Genomic DNA, 17590 nt, shown 5'->3' with positions numbered 1-17590 from the left:
TGACCTGCCAAGGCAATACAGCTTGGGCCGTGGTGCATCTGAGAGTAAAGCTGAGGACTGTTTGGAATTGAAAGTCCATTATAATTTTTGAATATTTTATGATACAGCCTCTGTGAAGCATGTCAATTTTGAATGACATAAATATATCAATAAATATTAGTTACTGTTTTATTGTCAAATTCATCTTGTATTACTCTCCAGTTGGTTTATTTATGTAAAATTTTGGTCTTAATTCCATGAGACAGAGCACATAATTTCTCTCATAACCTTAACGTGTCCAAGTTAGAAGTGATCCCTTACTACTTACCAAATATACATGGAATAGAACTGGCTTGAAAACACAACAAAAGCAGAGACACCAGCCCAGGTGAAAAAAGAGATGGAGGCTATATAGCATTGAATGTTAATTATTTATTATATTATTTTAACATTATTATGAGCCTTGAATATCTAATTAGTAAAAACATTAAATACAAGTTTAGACTGCATTTCTTTTCTTTTTTTTTTTACATTTTTTATTGATTTATAAACATTTTACAATGTTGTGTCAAATTCCAGTGTTCAGCACAATTTTTCAGTCATTCATGGACATATACACACACATTGTCACATTTTTTTCTCTGTGAGTAATCATAACATTTTGTGATATTTCCCTGTGCTATAGAGTGTAATCTTGTTTATCTATTCTACAATTTTGAAATCCCAGTCGATCCCTTCCCACCCTCCACCCCCCTTAGACTGCATTTCTAAGATGATCCCCAAGCCCACATCATCTCCCCAAAAACAATCATCTCCCCAAGCCCACATCATCTCCCCAAGCCCAATCATCTCCCCAAGCCCACATCATCTCCCCAAGCCCACATCATCTCCCCAAGAACAATCATCTCCCCAAGCCCACATCATCTCCCCAAGCCCAATCATCTCCCCAAGCCCACATCATCTCCCCAAGCCCGCATCATCTCCCGAAGCCCAATCATCTCACCAAGCCCACATCATCTCCACAAGCCCGCATCACCTCCCCAAGCCCGCATCACCTCCCCAAGCCGGCATCATGTTTCCAGGCCCACATGTACCTAACCCGACCTCACCACACTAAGCCTGCATCATGTCCCCAAGAACAAATCATCTCCCCAAGCCCGCATGATCTCCCAAGCGAACGTCATCTCCCAAAGCCTGCATCATCTCCCTGACCCCACACCATATCTGCAAGACCGCTTCATCACCCCAAGCCCAAGTTATCTCCCACAGTCCAATCATCTCCCCAAGTCCGCATCATCTCCCCAAGCCCACGTCATCTCCCTGAACCCGTGTCGTGACCCCAAGCCAGTGTCATGTCCTCGAGTCAACGTCATGTCAGCGAGCCCAAGTCATGTCTGCGAGCCTGAAAAATATCTGCAATCCCGCGTCGTCTCCCCGAGCCCCCATCATCTCCTTGAGCCCACGTCATCTCCCTGAGCCGGTTTCATGTCTTTGAGACCTTGTCATGTCCCCAAGCCGACGCCATATCAGGGAGCTCACATCATCTCAATGAGCCCGGGTCATCTCCCTGAGCCCACGTCATCTCCCTGAGCCAACATCTCCCCAAGCCAACATCATCTCCCCAAGTCTGAATCATCTCTCCAATTCCACATCTTTCCAGACCCACATTTTCCCAAGTCCACATCAGCTCTCCAAGTCCACGTCATCTCCCTGAACCTGTGTTGTGTCCCCGAGCCGGCGTCATGTCCCAGAGCCCGTGTCGTGTCAGTCAGTCCACATCATGTCCACAAGCCCGAAAAATGTCTGCAACCCGCATCATCACCCCAAGCCTGTTGCATGTCCCCAAGCCCACATCTCCCCAAGCCCGCATCACGTCCAAAAGCCCACATCTCCCAAAAGGCATATAATTTCCCCAAGCCTGCATGATTTCCCAAGCCGCATCATCTAGCTGAGCCCGAATCATGTTCCCAAGTCAGCGTAAAATCGGCGAGCCTGCATCATTTACGCACGCCCGTGTCATCTCCCGTAGACGCATGATCTCCCCAAGCCTGCATTATCTCCCCAAGCAAACATCTCCCCAAGCCTACATAGTCTCCCCAAGCCCACATAATCTCCCCAAGCCCACATCATCTCCCCAAGCCCACATCTCCCAAAAGGCACATCAATTCCCCAAGCCTGCATCATATCCCAAGCCCGATCATTTAGCCGAGCCCGCATCATGTTCCCAAGTCGGCTTAGTATCTGCGAGCCTGCATCATTTACGCACGCCTTTGTCATCTCCCAGAGCCACATCATCTCCCCAAGCCAGCATCATCTCCACAAGCCCGACTCATCTCCCCAAGCCCAATCATCTCCCCAAGCCCGAATCATCTCCCGAAGCCCGCATCGACTCCCCGAGCCCAATCATCTTCCCAAGCCCGCATCATCTCCCCAACCCCGCATCATCTCCCCAAGGCCAATAATTTCCCCAAGCCAGGATCATCTCCCTGAGCCCAATCATCTCCCCAAGCCAAAACCTCCCAAAAGGCACATTGTCACCCCAAGCCCACATAACTTCCCAAGCTCCCATCATCCTGCCGAGCCTGTATCATGTCCCCAAGCCGGCGTAATATTTGCAAGCGTGCATCATTTACACAGGCCCGCATCATCTCCCCAGGCCAACATGATCTCCCCAAACTCACATCATCTCCCCAAGCCCGCATCGAATCCCCGAGCCCGCATCATGTTTCCAGGCCCACATGTCCCCAAGCCGACCTCACCACCCTAAGGCCACATCATGTCCCCAAGCACAAATCATCTCCCCAAGCCCGCATGATCCCCCAAGCCCACATCGTCTACCACAGCCTGCATCATCTCCCTGAGCCCACAACATATCTGCAAGACCACTTCCTCACCCCAAGCCCGAGTCATCTCCCACAGTCCAATCATCTCCCCAAGTCCACATCATGTCTCCAACCCACATCTCCCCAAGCCAGCATCATCTCCCCAAGCCTGCATCATCTCCCCAAGCCCGCATCATTTCCCTAAGCCAAAATCTCCCAAAAGGCACATTGTCACCCCAAGCCCGCATAATTTCCCAAGCCCCCATCATCTATTCTATAATGTAGTTCTCTGTGATAATTTTAAAAATTGAACTTTGTGTCTAAAAGTTTGGAGTCTGATAACTATTTGGGGCTTGAATTCCACTACATTTCTTGCCTAAAACTTTGAAGCGACATGTTCTAGAAGTTATTAATGAATCCATCCCATTTATAAAATAAGGGAAATCATGTATTTCTTCATTGAAAGTGAGAATATGGCAAGTGCATATGTGGTCATTTCAGGTTAGATCTATGTTTTCATCATTTTGCCAGGACATGGACGTCTAAGCATTCTCCTAGTCACACTATAGAAAATGAAATCTTCTTTTTTCTTTTATGACATGGCTTTTAAATGTTATCTGGTTCAACTTCACCATCAGATTTAATCAAAAACTTAGAAAAAATAAATATTTCTAGTGTGTGTAAATTAAAGTTTAAGGGTCAAAAATTAAAACTACGAACATGAAGAGAAGCATGGAAGTTCACCAAATTTCTGGGCCTATAGGCTCTCTTTCATTCTGGTGTCAAAATCGAAGCTATTAGCAATGACGGTGTACCAGGCCATCCATTAAACTATATGCTTCTCACCTAGCAGCATGTTGTGCAAATACCATTGCAGCAAATCACAGGAATGACGTGTTCTTCTGTGGGCCAGTCACACGGGGAACCTATCATTTCATACTTTATAGAGCAGAACAGAGAATGATTATGAAAAGTAGTGCTTCTATTTTGGAAACTTCTTTAACTTGAAATTTGAAATTTTCTTTGGGTATTGTTTCAGCTTCTTTTTAAAGTTTAAAATGTGTAACACTTAAAAATTGAAATCAAAAAGCACTAAGAATTGGGTGATTGTAGGCAAGCATTAAACTTACAAAAGAAACTATTTACCCCAAGTTTACTTCTAGGTAGCTATTTCTGTTTAACTCTAATAATCAAATAACATATGTTCCAGAGTCTACTCTATGTTTCCAAAAAAGAGGCTTTTTTGAACCACATACAAGAAAAGAGCAACAAATGTAGTAAGAAAAAGTCATTTAAGTCCAAGTTGGCCACTTGTTAATTATGAAAAAGGTAAAACATTTTAGGATATTACTGTGTGAGTTCAAAAATGAAAGAAGTTCCACAACAACCACAATTTGAAGATCACATCTCAACTAAATATTTCATGGAACATTTGCAGACACTATAATGATTAAATATAAACACTGCAGTCCTAAAACTGTAATAAGTGTCACCAGTTTAAAGAATTGTATGTCATTAAACCACATTTTGAGATTCGTTATTCCTTCACCTGTAAGGAAATTGTGCTCACGTTTCAGACACCGTTCACTTTGTTCCTACGCCTTACACTTAGTTTTTCTCTCTTTATGCACAGAAAGTATAAGGGGAAAAAGACTTTTCCTCTACCCTCTTGGGTTCTACAGGGGAGGACAAATAATTTTCTTTCTACCCTTCTGAGTTTTGGGCTGAGACCACTGTAATAAAGACAGGTTTCCAAGAGAAAGACAAGCAGAAGTTTATTAACATGTACACCTCATGTATATGGGAGATACCCAAGGGAAAATGAGTAATTCAAAGAGAGTAAATTTGTGGAGAAATGACAGGACAGCAGAAAGAAGGTTCAGGCCTCCAGGGGTTGAAATAAAGGCTGTTAAGTAAAGTTTGTTATGCAGATTGCTCTGGTCCCAAAACTCAGAAGGGTAGAAAGAAAATTATTTGTCCTTCCCTGTAGAGCCCAGAGGGATAGAAGAAGTCTTTTTCCCCTTATGGGAAAATGGGGTGTCTAATGGTGTGATTAACTTCTGTCCTTTTTGGTAGAAATGGGAGAAGGAATGGCTGTGAAAATGTATGTCCTGCTTTCAAGCAAATAGGGGAAGGTGGGAGCTTTTCTTGTATCCTCAGCTCAAAAGAATTCTTATGCCCAAATCATACATCTGGGGGTGGCACACTCTCTGCTACACTTCAGTTCAAAAGCTGACTCTATGAAATAAGCAACAAAGCAAATTAACAGGAGACTAGATTCACAAATTTATTGTTTTAAATACTCATACATACACATACACATACACAAGGAGTTTCACAGGAAAAAAAGAAAAGTACTCCCCCAAAAGGGGCGAGATTTGAGAGCTTATATACCACCTTAATAGGGGAAGGGAATAGGGGGATGTGGGAAATCTATGGGAGAATAAAAAGGTTTTTTTGAAAGACAAACGGACCCTTTCTAAAGCCTTTTTATTTGTTTATTTTGCTTTATTTAACTTTGCTGCAGAAGCTTTATTGTTTCCACTTGGGCCGTGGCTTGGGCGGGGCTCCAGGATGGTTAAAGCTGCCTGGTGGCTGCAGGCAGAAAGGCTCAAGCAAGAAGCCCTGACACCAGGGGAACGCAGAGGCGCCCCTCAAAGGCCCCGGAGCTCCTGAGGCTCCAGTGCAGCTCCAGGATGAGCCTTTGGAAGAGATACTCGCCCTGCCCACCCTGGGGTCAGCTGACTGAGAAATTACTCAGATGGTTGCCCACCTTGAGGATGCCCTCCACCGACTCGCCTAGGCGGCCGCGGGAGGGGGCGGGGCCGGGCACCCGCCCCGGGAAGCCGCGGGAGGGGGCGGGGCCGGGCACCCGCTCCACCCGCCCCGGGAAGCCGCGGGAGGGGGCGGGGCCGGGCGGCTCACGCATGGCTGTTGGGGAGGAGGAGGGGGCGGGGCCGGGGCCGGGCGGCTCCCTTAGAGCCGCTGTGTGGGGGCGGGGCCGGGCGGCTCCGGAAGGGCCTTGGGGGCTTCCGCGGCGTCCAAGGTTGTCGTCCGTTTGTCGTGGGACGGCTACCGTACCGTACTTTCTGGAAGAAGGCAGGCCGCCTCGCTGCGCTGGCGTTTTCACCCTGAGACTCAGCCAGCTCCCCTGGGTCGGGTCACGGTGGAGACAGAGCCGGGCGAGGTGAGTGCGGGGGACCCACGGGCGCCCGTGACCAGCCGGGTGGGCGGCCTCCGCGCGCGGGGTCGTCCCGCCGAGGCCGGGAGCTCAGGGCCGCTTGGCACGAAAGAGCTGGCTGTCTGGTGCCGGAGACAGAGAAGGGCCCAGAAGGCTGTCCTCGAGGTGGTGACTGGAAAGGAGGTAGGAGGCTGGAAAGAGGGGCGTCCCCGGTGAGACACGCCCCAACACAGCGGGACCCTCAGGCGCTCTCAGGTGCTCATTCCCTGAGATAAATTTATCAAATTGAGGGTGAAGACATAGCACAACGTTACAATATATTTACCATTGTTTCGTCACTGAAACGTAGCACGTTCTTTATAAGCGCTATTGATGATGGAACATGTCTCTTTTCATGAAATATATGTATATGTAATTTCAACAAATAATTACAAAATCCTAAAATGTAGCTAGCTGCCACACAAGACAGCAAAAGGATGGCACAGTCCATAAAAACTAAAGACGAAAAAAATTTAAAATACAACTGGAAATTTTAAATTTATGTTCAGTATCTCAATATTTGAGGACATTTATGAGAGTAGAAGACAGTGATTGGTTATTGGAACTATAATTTGTAGCCTTGATAGAACTGACAGAGTATTTAAAAATATCAAATCTTTGCTGAATCTTTTATTTTCTATTATTTTTGAAGCTCTCTCTCCGGGCACTGATACCGAAGGATAAAGAAACAGTTCAAATGACAGCCACTTCACAAGGCTTTGTAAAACTCGTGAAAAATACATTTCAAAAGAAAAAAAAACTCAAGTTATCCCGGAAGTAAATGCTAGTGGGTTCTGTTAATTATTTTTGTTTCCTCATCTGAGAAGTTTGGGAAGGGAGCGTGAATTGAAATGGGTTGCTAGTTTTGGTTATAATTCAAGGGGCTTTATAATAAAAATTAAATGGGATTAGAATTTTTAAATATAACCGAAAAGGCTCTAAAGCAAATGTTTGTGTTACTAAAATAGAAACTTAAAAATGATTACTAGTAACTACTTCTGATATTCAGAATTCAAATACTTTTTTCCCTTGTATCCTCCCATCTTTCTAACCTGAAATGAATAAAGTATTTTGAGATTTTATGCATGTATGTTAAATATATTCATATACAACTTTGGTATTTGATCAGTAAAATTTTTAGAATGTCACCATATGTATCACATAGAAACATACAAATTTTTGATTGAATGTATTTTCTACTAGAAGTTAATGAAAGCTTTAAGATTCTCATTCCCAGGGCTGTAATAAAGCAGGAAATTTAGTCCCACAGTATTAAAAAAGGACATCAACTTGATTAATTCGTTTTATAAAATGAAAGTATCTGAGATTACATATCTTTTGAGTTGAATTTTTATTTCAACTCCTGTTGTGTATTTTTATTTATTAAATAGCCTTAACTCTCAGGCTCTTTGGTTTGTAATCTTGTTTAATGATCTTACAACTATGTCTTTATTAATTACTGTTTGAAAGTCTAAAATGAGTGAAAAAGGAACCAATTATTCTATTTTCAATGGTAACCTATTATATGTATGTGTTTGTGTGTGTGTGTGTATAGCAAATGCCTAGTAGATTAGAATTTAAACTCATCCTAACTATTGATGAAAGTTGTGTTCCATTCCTTGTAATGTTGGCTTTGTTTGGTGTGAAAAGTACTAAGACAGCAGATTCTCAAGCTGTAACATACCAGCAAGAGAGAACAACCTTTGAAATAGTTTTCAGAAGCCAGAAAGAACACCTACATAACCTTGCACCGTGTACCTGGCTTGCATATCAAGCACTGAGTGAAGATTTGATTCCTGCTGTTTCAGTTGTCCTACAGTAACAGCCCCTGCCTGCAGTAATAGCCCTTGCCACTGTTAATATAAAAAAGACTTCCAAAATGCATCTCTCTGAGCTATATAGTCTCACAACAGAAATAACTTTTTAAAAGTTAGAGTAGATGTTCTTTCTCATGGTGGTTTTCTAAGACCAGATTATATACCTTTGTGGTTTAAATTAATGAGTTTCAGAGTACTTTGTATTTTGGGAAGTGACAATATTTTACAAGTGCCCACCATGTGGAACAAGGTGATCAAAATGAATTAAGATGGTTGGGTGTTAGAAAAATCATGGTAGTATTTTCTCACTTTTTTCTAGTTTTATCCAGATATAATTGGTATATAACACTATAAATTTAAGGTGCATAGCAGAATGATTTGATATATGTATATATTGCTGGATGATTACCACAGTTCGTTTTGTTACCATCCATCACCTCACATAGTTACAGATTTTTTTCTTGTGATGAGAACTTTAAGATACGCTCTCCTAGCAAATTTCAAATATACAACACAGTATTAACAGCATCCTCCAAACATTTCAACTTGTTTTAATGTGAAATATAACTCATGTGTAACCATGAGATATGTAGATAAATATGGATACAGATGTAGTTCTAGATACAAATACAGATATAGAATCAAGGTTTCTTTTAGAATTCAGAAGCCTCTCCATATATTCTAAGAATAGCAAAGGTCAGAGTAGCCAGCAGAACGAAGACAGATGTTCTCGACAAATCTGTAGAAAGTTGCTGCAATTTATAAGAATATGTAGGCAGTCCTCACAAACTTCCTTGTTTTGGCCACAAAAGTGAGCAGTTTTCTAGGTAGCCAGCTCTGCCATTCATATCTGTAACTGCCTCAGGAACCCCTTCTTCCCTCCTGAGAGACACGTTTTGTGATGCCACTTCTCACTGACAAAATTTAGAAGAGAATAATGTGATGGTGAACTGCCCAGAGACTATCCAGGACAGACACACATACACAGAGTACTGCAAAATAGAAACTGCTGAGCAGTAAATTAAAAAGCAGTCAGCAGTGTATCACTCAGATAAAAAATAAGTTGCAGTTGCATTTCCAGCATCCATGAAGATCCTCTCATGATCCCTCGTAACTATTCTCTTCCCAACCAAGAGGTAATCATAAGGAAGAGTTATATAGTAATCGCTTCCTTAACATTCCTTTATTGTTTTGCCGATAGAAGAATTCTTAAATACGATAGTTTAAATTATCAAATTTGATCATTATATAAATGGAGTCTTAAAGTATATGTTAATATCTTGCTTTCATGTACTTTTTTTATTTAAACATTTTTTATTGAGTTACAGTCATTTTACAATGTTGTGTCAAATTCCAGTGTAGAATTTGAATATACATGAACATACATACATTCATTGTCACATTCTCTTTCACTGTGAGCCACCACATGATTGTGTATATATTTCCCTGTGCTACACAGTACAATCTTATTTATCAGTTCTACATTTTGAAATCTGTCTGTCCCTTCCCACCCCCCGCCCCCCTGGCAACCACAAGTTTGTATTCTATGTCTATGAGTCTGTTTCTGTTTTGTATTTATGTTTGTTTGTTTTATTTTTAGATTCCGCGTATGAGTGATCTCATATGGTATTTTTCTTTGTCTTTCTGGCTTACTTCACTCAGAATGACATTCTCCAGGAACATCCATGTTGCTGCAAATGGCGTTAAGTTGTTTTTTTTGTTTTTTTTTTGTTTTTTTTTTTTTTTATGGCTGAATAGCATTCCATTGTATAAATATACCACATCTTCTTTATCGAGTCATCTGTTGATGGACATTTAGGCTGTTTCCATGTCTTGGCTATGCTTTCATTTACTAAATAATGCTTTTGTGAAATTCATTCATGTTGCTTTATATAACAGGTATCTGTTCATTTTTTTCCTAATTTCATTGTGTGATAAAACACATTTACCAACTTGACCACTTTTAACTGTTCAATTCTTCAGATAAGCTCTCTGCTCCTTTTTCTCTCTTCGTCTTCCCTTTTTGGGTTTCCCATACTATGTATATTGTTCCATTTGATAGTGTCCCATAAATCCCTTAGGCTCTTTTCATTTTTCTTTATTATTATTTTTTGCTCCTCTGAGTTGATAATTTCAAACGATCTATCTCCAAATCCACTATTTTCTCTTCTATTTGATGAAGTCTGCTGTTGAACACCTTTAATACATTTTTCAATTCGTTTATTGTATTTTACAGCTCCAGAGTTTTTCTCTTATTATTTGCATCTCTTTATGATATTCTCATTTTGTTCATAAATCATTTCCTAATTTTGCTTATTTGTCTACATTTTTCTTTTGGTTTTTGAGTAAACTTAAGGCGGTGTTTTCAAGTCTTTGTCTAGTTGGTTAGAAGTCTGAATTGCTCTAGGGTTAGTTTCTGGATATTTATTTTGTTCCTTTGAATGGGCTGTTTCCCTGTTTCTTTATGTACCTGTGATTTTTACTGAGATTTGGGAATTTGGAAAAGCAGCCATTTCTCCAGTTTTTATGGAATAGCTCTGTGTAGAGGAAGACCTTCACTAATCAGCTCAGTTCAAAGGCTCCAGGTCCTTTCATATCTTTTCCAGGAATGATGCATCTTCTCTGGGCCTTTGCTTTTTTTTTTTTTTTTTTTTTAAAGTTCCCCATCTATACAGCTGCTTTTAAGGGTCTCATCCCTGATTTCTCCTGGTCATCTTAGATTTCTATTTTATTTCTCTGCCCATAAGCTCATGCCCCAAGGTTCCAGTGGGACTGCAGACTACATGTATCTCCAGCATGTCACAGTACCCTCCACTGCTTTCAGCAGCCTCCAGTCTGATATCTAAACTCTGCCACCACTCTCATCACTGTTCTTGGTCAAGCAAGACAGAAATAACCCCCTCAACCAACCCCTAGAATGTGGCAAGAAGGTTTCATCCTTGTCTTTCTGTCCAAGGTAGGAGCTGAGAATTGAGCTGTTCCCTCCAGATCGCACAGAGATGTAACATGAAGGAGGTGGGGCAAGGGTGAGCAGAATGCCACAAATTTCCTGCCGGTTTGAATGCAGCTGCTTCTTTGTGGGGTGTTCCTAACCATTTTCTAGAGCTCTCAGAAAGCTGTTTTGGGCCATAAATTGTTATTTGTTCAGTGCCATTTGGCTGACCTTGGATCTGTACTGTTTTTGTTCAAATATATTTAAAATATGTTTTTACAATTGTTCTTATATATCTGATAATTTTATATCTTGTCTTAAATGGAACTTTTCAAAGGTTCTTTTATCCTGCTTATTCCTTCATTTAGAAATGCAGCTTTTATCCTAATTTTCACTTTAATTTTGCTAAACTTATTAATTGCAATAATTTTTGTACAGAGTTTTTGAAGGGGTATTTCTACCTTCAAACTGAGAACATCTCTAAGTAGTAAAGTTTTTTTTCTCCCTTTTTATTCCTTACACATTCTTTCTTGTATCTTTTATGCTATACAGATTGTGACTACTTTTAAATTTTTAATGAGAAATAGTTATATGGATCCTTGAATGGTATATCATCTCAAAGATAAAGCTTTCAACATTTTACCATAAAGTATGATGCTTGCTCTAAGTTTTTTTATATTTAACACTAATTATATAAGCAAAATCCTCTATATTTCCCTTTTTGGTATAACATGAAAGGTGTTCAATTTTAAAAATAACTTACATGTATCTCTGAGGAATGTGTTTCTTCTTTATCCTAATACTATAGTAAATTACCTTTCATTTCTTGAATATGTCAACTTGGTTTTGAGGTATTATACCTTTAGTACATTTAAAATTTTATTTTACACTTAAAACTAGCTTATTACTTTCCTTTCTTACAAAGTTAATGTCAGGATTTTGTATCAAGATTCTGTTTGACCTCATAAAACAAGTAGTTTCTCACTTATGTACTGTACCCTGTAAGTCTGATGCATTTTATGCCTTAGTTCAGAATGTGTTATTGGAATAACTTCCTTAAACTTTGCAGTTTTGGTCAAGAATTCTCTGTGCCTTTTTCTCTGAGCCAAAGCAGGGTCATATTCAAGGCATCCCACGACATCCACGATACACTCGTCAGAGAACATTACCGCAGAGTTGCTTTACTTAGGAGTAGGATTCCTCTAGTAATTTAATACAAATGGTGTAAGCCTTCAGTGTTTTCTAGGTTCTCACAAGCTTGGAACAGTAGTTGTTTAATATAGCCTTCATTTTCCAAGGCCAGATCCAGCTTTTCCCTATGGATATGTGAGGAGAGAACTGAGGTCACTAAGTCAGCAATCTCTTCAAGTTTATTTGAGTTCACATGTGGGCAGGTCAATCAGATGACTTGTTTCAGGCATTTCTTCAAATCATTCTTCTGGTTCATCAGTGAGGTCCTGTGTGGCTTCACTGGTTGATTCTTACCTTGAACCTGACAAATTTTTTTCCGAGATCTCATCACAGCCCGCTTTTTCCTGAAAACTTATTGCCAGATCATAGTTTTCAGCTTCTGACCAAACAGTTAATGGATCCTGTTGTCTCTGATGTGCAGTGTTTGGATTTATCTTTGATTCCAAAAGCAGTGATCCATTGGACTCTGCCGGGTCCAGCAGCGACATCCCCTTGAGCTCCTCCACGGAAGTGGAGGAGACGTGCCCGGGGCCTGGGTCTTCGCACTGCCGATCGTCGTCAGGGTGTGGACCTCCGCTCTCCGCGCGTGTGCGACGTGGCGGCTGCTGTGCCCGCGGCTGCAGCCGCCGCCTCCCCGCTCAGCCTGGAGAGACGGTAGCGGCGGCCGCTCCGGAGACGCCCGAGATCACCGTGGCTCCCAAGGCTCAGCCGCGGGAAGGGGCAACGGGAACCAACCGAGACCTTTCAGCCCGACGTCCCGGTCACCCCTCGCTTCGCCCCTGCACACGCCCACCCTCCCCGCCCTTTGCCCCCGGAGCTCGCTCTGTTGCCGCCGCCGCCGCCGCCGCCGCCGCCGCCGCCGCCGCCGCCGCCGCCGCCGCCGCCGCCGCCGCCGCCGCCGCCGCCGCCGCCAGTCCGTTGTCTTGTGACCCGACCCCTGTCTCCTCCTTTCTCCTTTCCTCTCGTGTTCCCGTTGAATAAAAAGATACCGCAGCTTCATTACACATACTACCTTTCAATACGTGTATACACTATAATTATTTTCACAAATATTCTGATTCCTTTTACCCCACCTTCTAAATCAGAGAATGTTTTAAAAGTGAAAAAATAATAGAATACATGTCTTTTAAATTCTACCCTTAACCATTTCATGTGGTAACTACAGTTTTAAAAACAGATGTTTTGATATGAGTCATACTCATTTTGGCTTTGTTTCCAAATAATCACATTAAAATTTTTTTTCACAGATATATTCGTAAGTGAATAATGTATGCTTTGTAGGAAATATAGTAAGTTTGAATCCACTTATCTCACTATGCTGAAGAATTTATTATTCAGTATCAATTTAATTAAAACTCACAATGTTGATTTAAGTCACAAAGTAGGGATTTAAATTAGATGCTGTCATAAATTGCAAGATAATTTCCCTTCAGTCAACATTTGCTGTTTTTAAATCACTTTTTCATTTCATAAATGGAGATATTTTTTACAAATACCTTTTAATAAGTAATTTTCTGCAAATAGAATACACATATATATATATATCTGTATTTGTATCTGTATCTATATGTATCTGTAGTTAGATATTACTCCTGCAAAGTGACATCCCACTACCAAGAAAAAAGACCTCAAAAATATTTTTTATAGTCAAAAAGAATATACTCTCTCATATCTGTTAAACTCAATATGTGTCTTGCCATTTTAATAGGAAAATAAGATAATTAAAATAATCTCATTTTGTGAGTTCCTTTTCTATTCCCTTGGCAATGAGACCAAAATAGTTAAAATGTGTTTTTTGGAGGAAAGACTATAAATATTATTTTAAATGAAATCTCAATATTTTAAGTACATCCAGGACTGTTCTAGTTGAGGAGATTAGTTCATCATAGTTGTACATGTTCATTTTCCTACACAATTTTTTAAAGAAATCTGATTAGAATTTAACCAGCATAAATTACTTGTTCTCATTACTTGCTACTTTTGGTGGCTGACGTATCTCAGTAAATCAACAGTTATGTAGCTTTAAAAATTCTAATGTTCTGATTGCATGTAAATGATTAATATATTCTGATTTATCTACAATATTTAGATTAAAATATCTTGATTAGATACTTCTTATTGAAATAATACCAGGACTGTTAATAAGAATGCTTAAGTAAATGCATTTGGAGAGCATGCTCACTGATGTTTAAAAAGGATGTTTCCTAATATAAATGCAAATAGCAGACAGTTTTAAATGCCTTTGTGAAAAGCAATATTAATAATCTGAGATTTAATTTTTTACTTGTTATCTTTTATGATCATACTTTTGAGAATACAGAATTAATTTGAGAAAGCAAGAGGCAATACAAGTGTAAAGTGTGAGTTGTTTTACTGTTTTTAGTTTTATCTAAAAAATATATTGTTTTAGTCTTTACATTTTATTACGTATTAACCAAACATCTTGGAAAATCAGGAGAGGATAAAAATCCTTATATAATATTTTTGTGGTAGTATGAAATATTACCTGACCAAATGTGAATTATGTATTAGAATTTATTTTTAATAATTCTAGCTTTTAAACCTTTGTTTAGCTTACAAACAATTCATTTTAACCGCCCAGTCAAGACTTTTCCCTAGAAGTAATGCTGGAAATAATCAAGACATACAAGCTTAGGTTTGTTTTCAGAGATGTCCTTCAGAGTGTTATTTATGAGAATGAAGATTCTAGAGGAAAAAAACTAATAGTCAATAACATAGAAATGTTTTACTTAAGTGTTGCATATATGAATCACATACCAAGTAAGAATCAAATTTTGGTTAATAGTGGTAAGTGAAATGTTAATGACACAAGTCAGATGAAGTTCAGAAGTACAGGCCTATATATAAGCCTGCTTATTCTTAGTTACATGAGTATAAATCTCTGTCCATAAGCATAAGCAAACGTACACATACACATGTATGTATACATACACACACGTACACGTTGATGAAAATAAATCTTGGAAAGAATTATGCAAATTATTAATAGAATTAAGGTTGTTTTTCAAATTAAATATAACGTCCAAACATAGTAAATACTCATAGCCATTGAGTTCTACAGTGCTCATAAAGTTATCCCATCCTCCCTACACTTGCAGCTCAGTTTACCGATACTGGCAAAGTATACATCAAAAATGTTCACCGTTTTAAATTCAGGTAATACACAGTAATAGTATTAACCTATAAATTGAGGTTAAAGAAACATTGTTAAATATTAAAATATAGTAAGACTTATGTGGTAGAATGTTTTAATTTGAATGTATTTATTGCTTGGATTCAGTGGGAAAAAATTATAGGGCTAACCCATCAGAAATTAATTGATGAATAAATTCACAGAAGAGTACTTATAAAGAATAGATGAACTGAGGTACAAATGAAAGTTTTGGCCTTGGTGGGGAGAAATGATTCTAAGAATAGACTTTGTGACTTTTGTGCTTGAAGGTATACATTGGACTACAGGATAGAATGCATAGCTTCTCTTCAACGTATAATGAAGCGCTGTGGAAAAGTGTGGACTTCCTGAATTATGCAGACGGTGTCACATAAGGTAAATAAAAAAAAATACATGCTTATACTTAAGTATTTGTAATAGATAAAGATTTCATATATCTACATATTATACATTTTATACTTTTCCAGTTTGCATCTTATTTTCAGTTCGTATCTTATTTTGTTATTTGCTTGATCCAAACTAAGGTATCTGAAACTGTGGATATATATAAATTAGTATCATATTTGAACATAACATTATTAGCAAAAGAGTAGAGGAAGTCATAGGAACAGTTTTGTGAAGAAGATTGAAGATTACAGGAGATTATTTTCTATTTCCACTAATTCTTTCTTTTAAAGGTACACACACACACACAAGACTGAATACATAAAATGTGCTGAGAAAATTCCTAAACTGGTATCAAAAAGAAAGTTTTCCACAAACACACTACTCCTGTATCTCAATCCTTCACTTTGATGACTTTATGCTCATTTAGTCATCTCTTTTTTTAACAGTCACTTTTAGTAAACATTTGCTTGTTTTTGAGAAACTGTCTTGAGGGAGCTCAGCTGTTGGATTTAGAAGAAAATCAAAGCTTCTGTTATAAATATGTTCTCAGAATACAAGTACTATAATACTAGTATATTACAAAGTATTCTATTCAAAGAAAACTGTGTTTAAGATTTAAAGGAAAGTATGATGACTGATTCAAAAAATTAATGATAACAGCAAGAGGTAAAAATTACATTAAGAGAAAACAAATGAAGATTTTAAAATTGAAACATTCAATAACTAAAATTAAAAACTCACTGTTGGGACTCAACAACACATTAGAGGTGGCAGAAGGAACAATTAGTAAAGTTGAAAACAGGTCAAAAGAGATTATCCAGTCTGACAGACAGCAAAAAATTAAGATAGTTTCTCGTAGAACTGTGGTACACCAGTAAGCATGGCAACACACACAAACCTGGCAGACCAGAAGAGAGAGAGAAATACAAAAAAAAATTAGAAGACATAATGCCTGAAAACTTTTTAAATTCAAAGAAAACGTTAATCTGCACACCTAAGTTCAACAAACATTACAGAGAACAAACATAAGAGATTCACAACTAGACAGCACAGACAGTTGAAAGACAAGGAGAAAATCTTAAAAGCAACGAGCAAAAGAATTCATTCTGTGCAGCAAACCATGAGATTAGCAACTGACTCCTTATCAGACACGTTACAGAACTCCTTTAAGGCCTCGTATTAGTAAATAGTAAAGCAAGTGTACGTATTTTGTGGCCTTCATTTAGCATAGATAAATACCACTTTTCTGGTGTTCAGTCAACACCAAAAATGCCTTACTTTATTGGTCTTTGGAACCAAGTGTATGTAAGAAGTCTGGCTTGCCTGGATCTGGATGTGAGCCAAAGCTTGAAGAAATACAGACAAGGGTTAAGTGAGAATACCAAGGTTGGTAACCTGAAGAAAATCATACACACAATTTGGCTGAAAATGTAGCTGGTGAGCCAGAGTACCAGAGCATGGAAGAAATAGGCAGGCAGAAACCTAGTTCAGTGATCAGATGAATGCAGATCGCCTGGAAAGACTTGGGAGTAGCATAAATGGCCCATGAATAGATATTTTTTCACTAAAGCATGATGCACAGCACAGCATGTACATAAGCTGACTCGTTTCAGTTATCAGAGCTGTAGTGACAACACAAGGACCTACTCCTTTAACAGTAAATAAAGGGGAATCTACCTACAAGACTGGAGTATCAGCACAATGTGCAGAAGAATAGGAGGGCAAAATACATATAATTTTCAAAAGACTGGGATGTGCTACAGTGTTATTAAATATCATGGAAAAGCTAAGAAGTGTGAACTATCTTTACAGGGTCACTATCAAGAAAGCGGTCAAAGTACTAGGAAAATAATCCATAATTTAAAGAGAAAGTTTTGAGAATTTTGAGAGTAGTGAGCAAATGTATACCAAGAGTAGGGCAGGAACATGAGAGGGCAGGCCCAGGAGAGGGCAGGTACAGGAGAGGGCCGGCCCAGGAGAGGGCCGGCCCAGGAGAAGTCCTATTAGACTTCCAAGAGATGACGTTGAGGGGCAGTGGGTATTTGAGTC

At 39.4% G+C, this 17590-nt stretch overlaps 1 protein-coding gene across 5 annotated transcripts in view; it reads left to right on the top strand.

Annotated features, from left to right (window-relative positions):
- Positions 1-5820: 5820 nt before the first annotated feature.
- Positions 5821-17590, top strand: part of LOC141573913 (ankyrin repeat domain-containing protein 26-like) — a 64305-nt gene continuing 52535 nt past the window's right edge. For 3 of the 5 annotated variants that reach the window (XM_074346320.1, XM_074346318.1, XM_074346319.1), the window contains exons 1-2: positions 5825-5988; positions 15424-15529. The gene's annotated coding sequence lies outside the window, so the exon portion shown is untranslated. Of the gene's footprint in view, positions 5989-15423; positions 15530-17590 lie in introns of all 5 variants that reach the window. The other 2 variants (XM_074346322.1, XM_074346321.1) reach the window with 2 other exon arrangements.

The sequence above is a fragment of the Camelus bactrianus genome, chromosome 18 (genome assembly GCF_048773025.1).
Source record: "Camelus bactrianus isolate YW-2024 breed Bactrian camel chromosome 18, ASM4877302v1, whole genome shotgun sequence".
NCBI classification, from domain to species: Eukaryota; Metazoa; Chordata; class Mammalia; order Artiodactyla; family Camelidae; genus Camelus; species Camelus bactrianus.
This window is presented reverse-complemented; position numbering and strand designations above follow the sequence as displayed.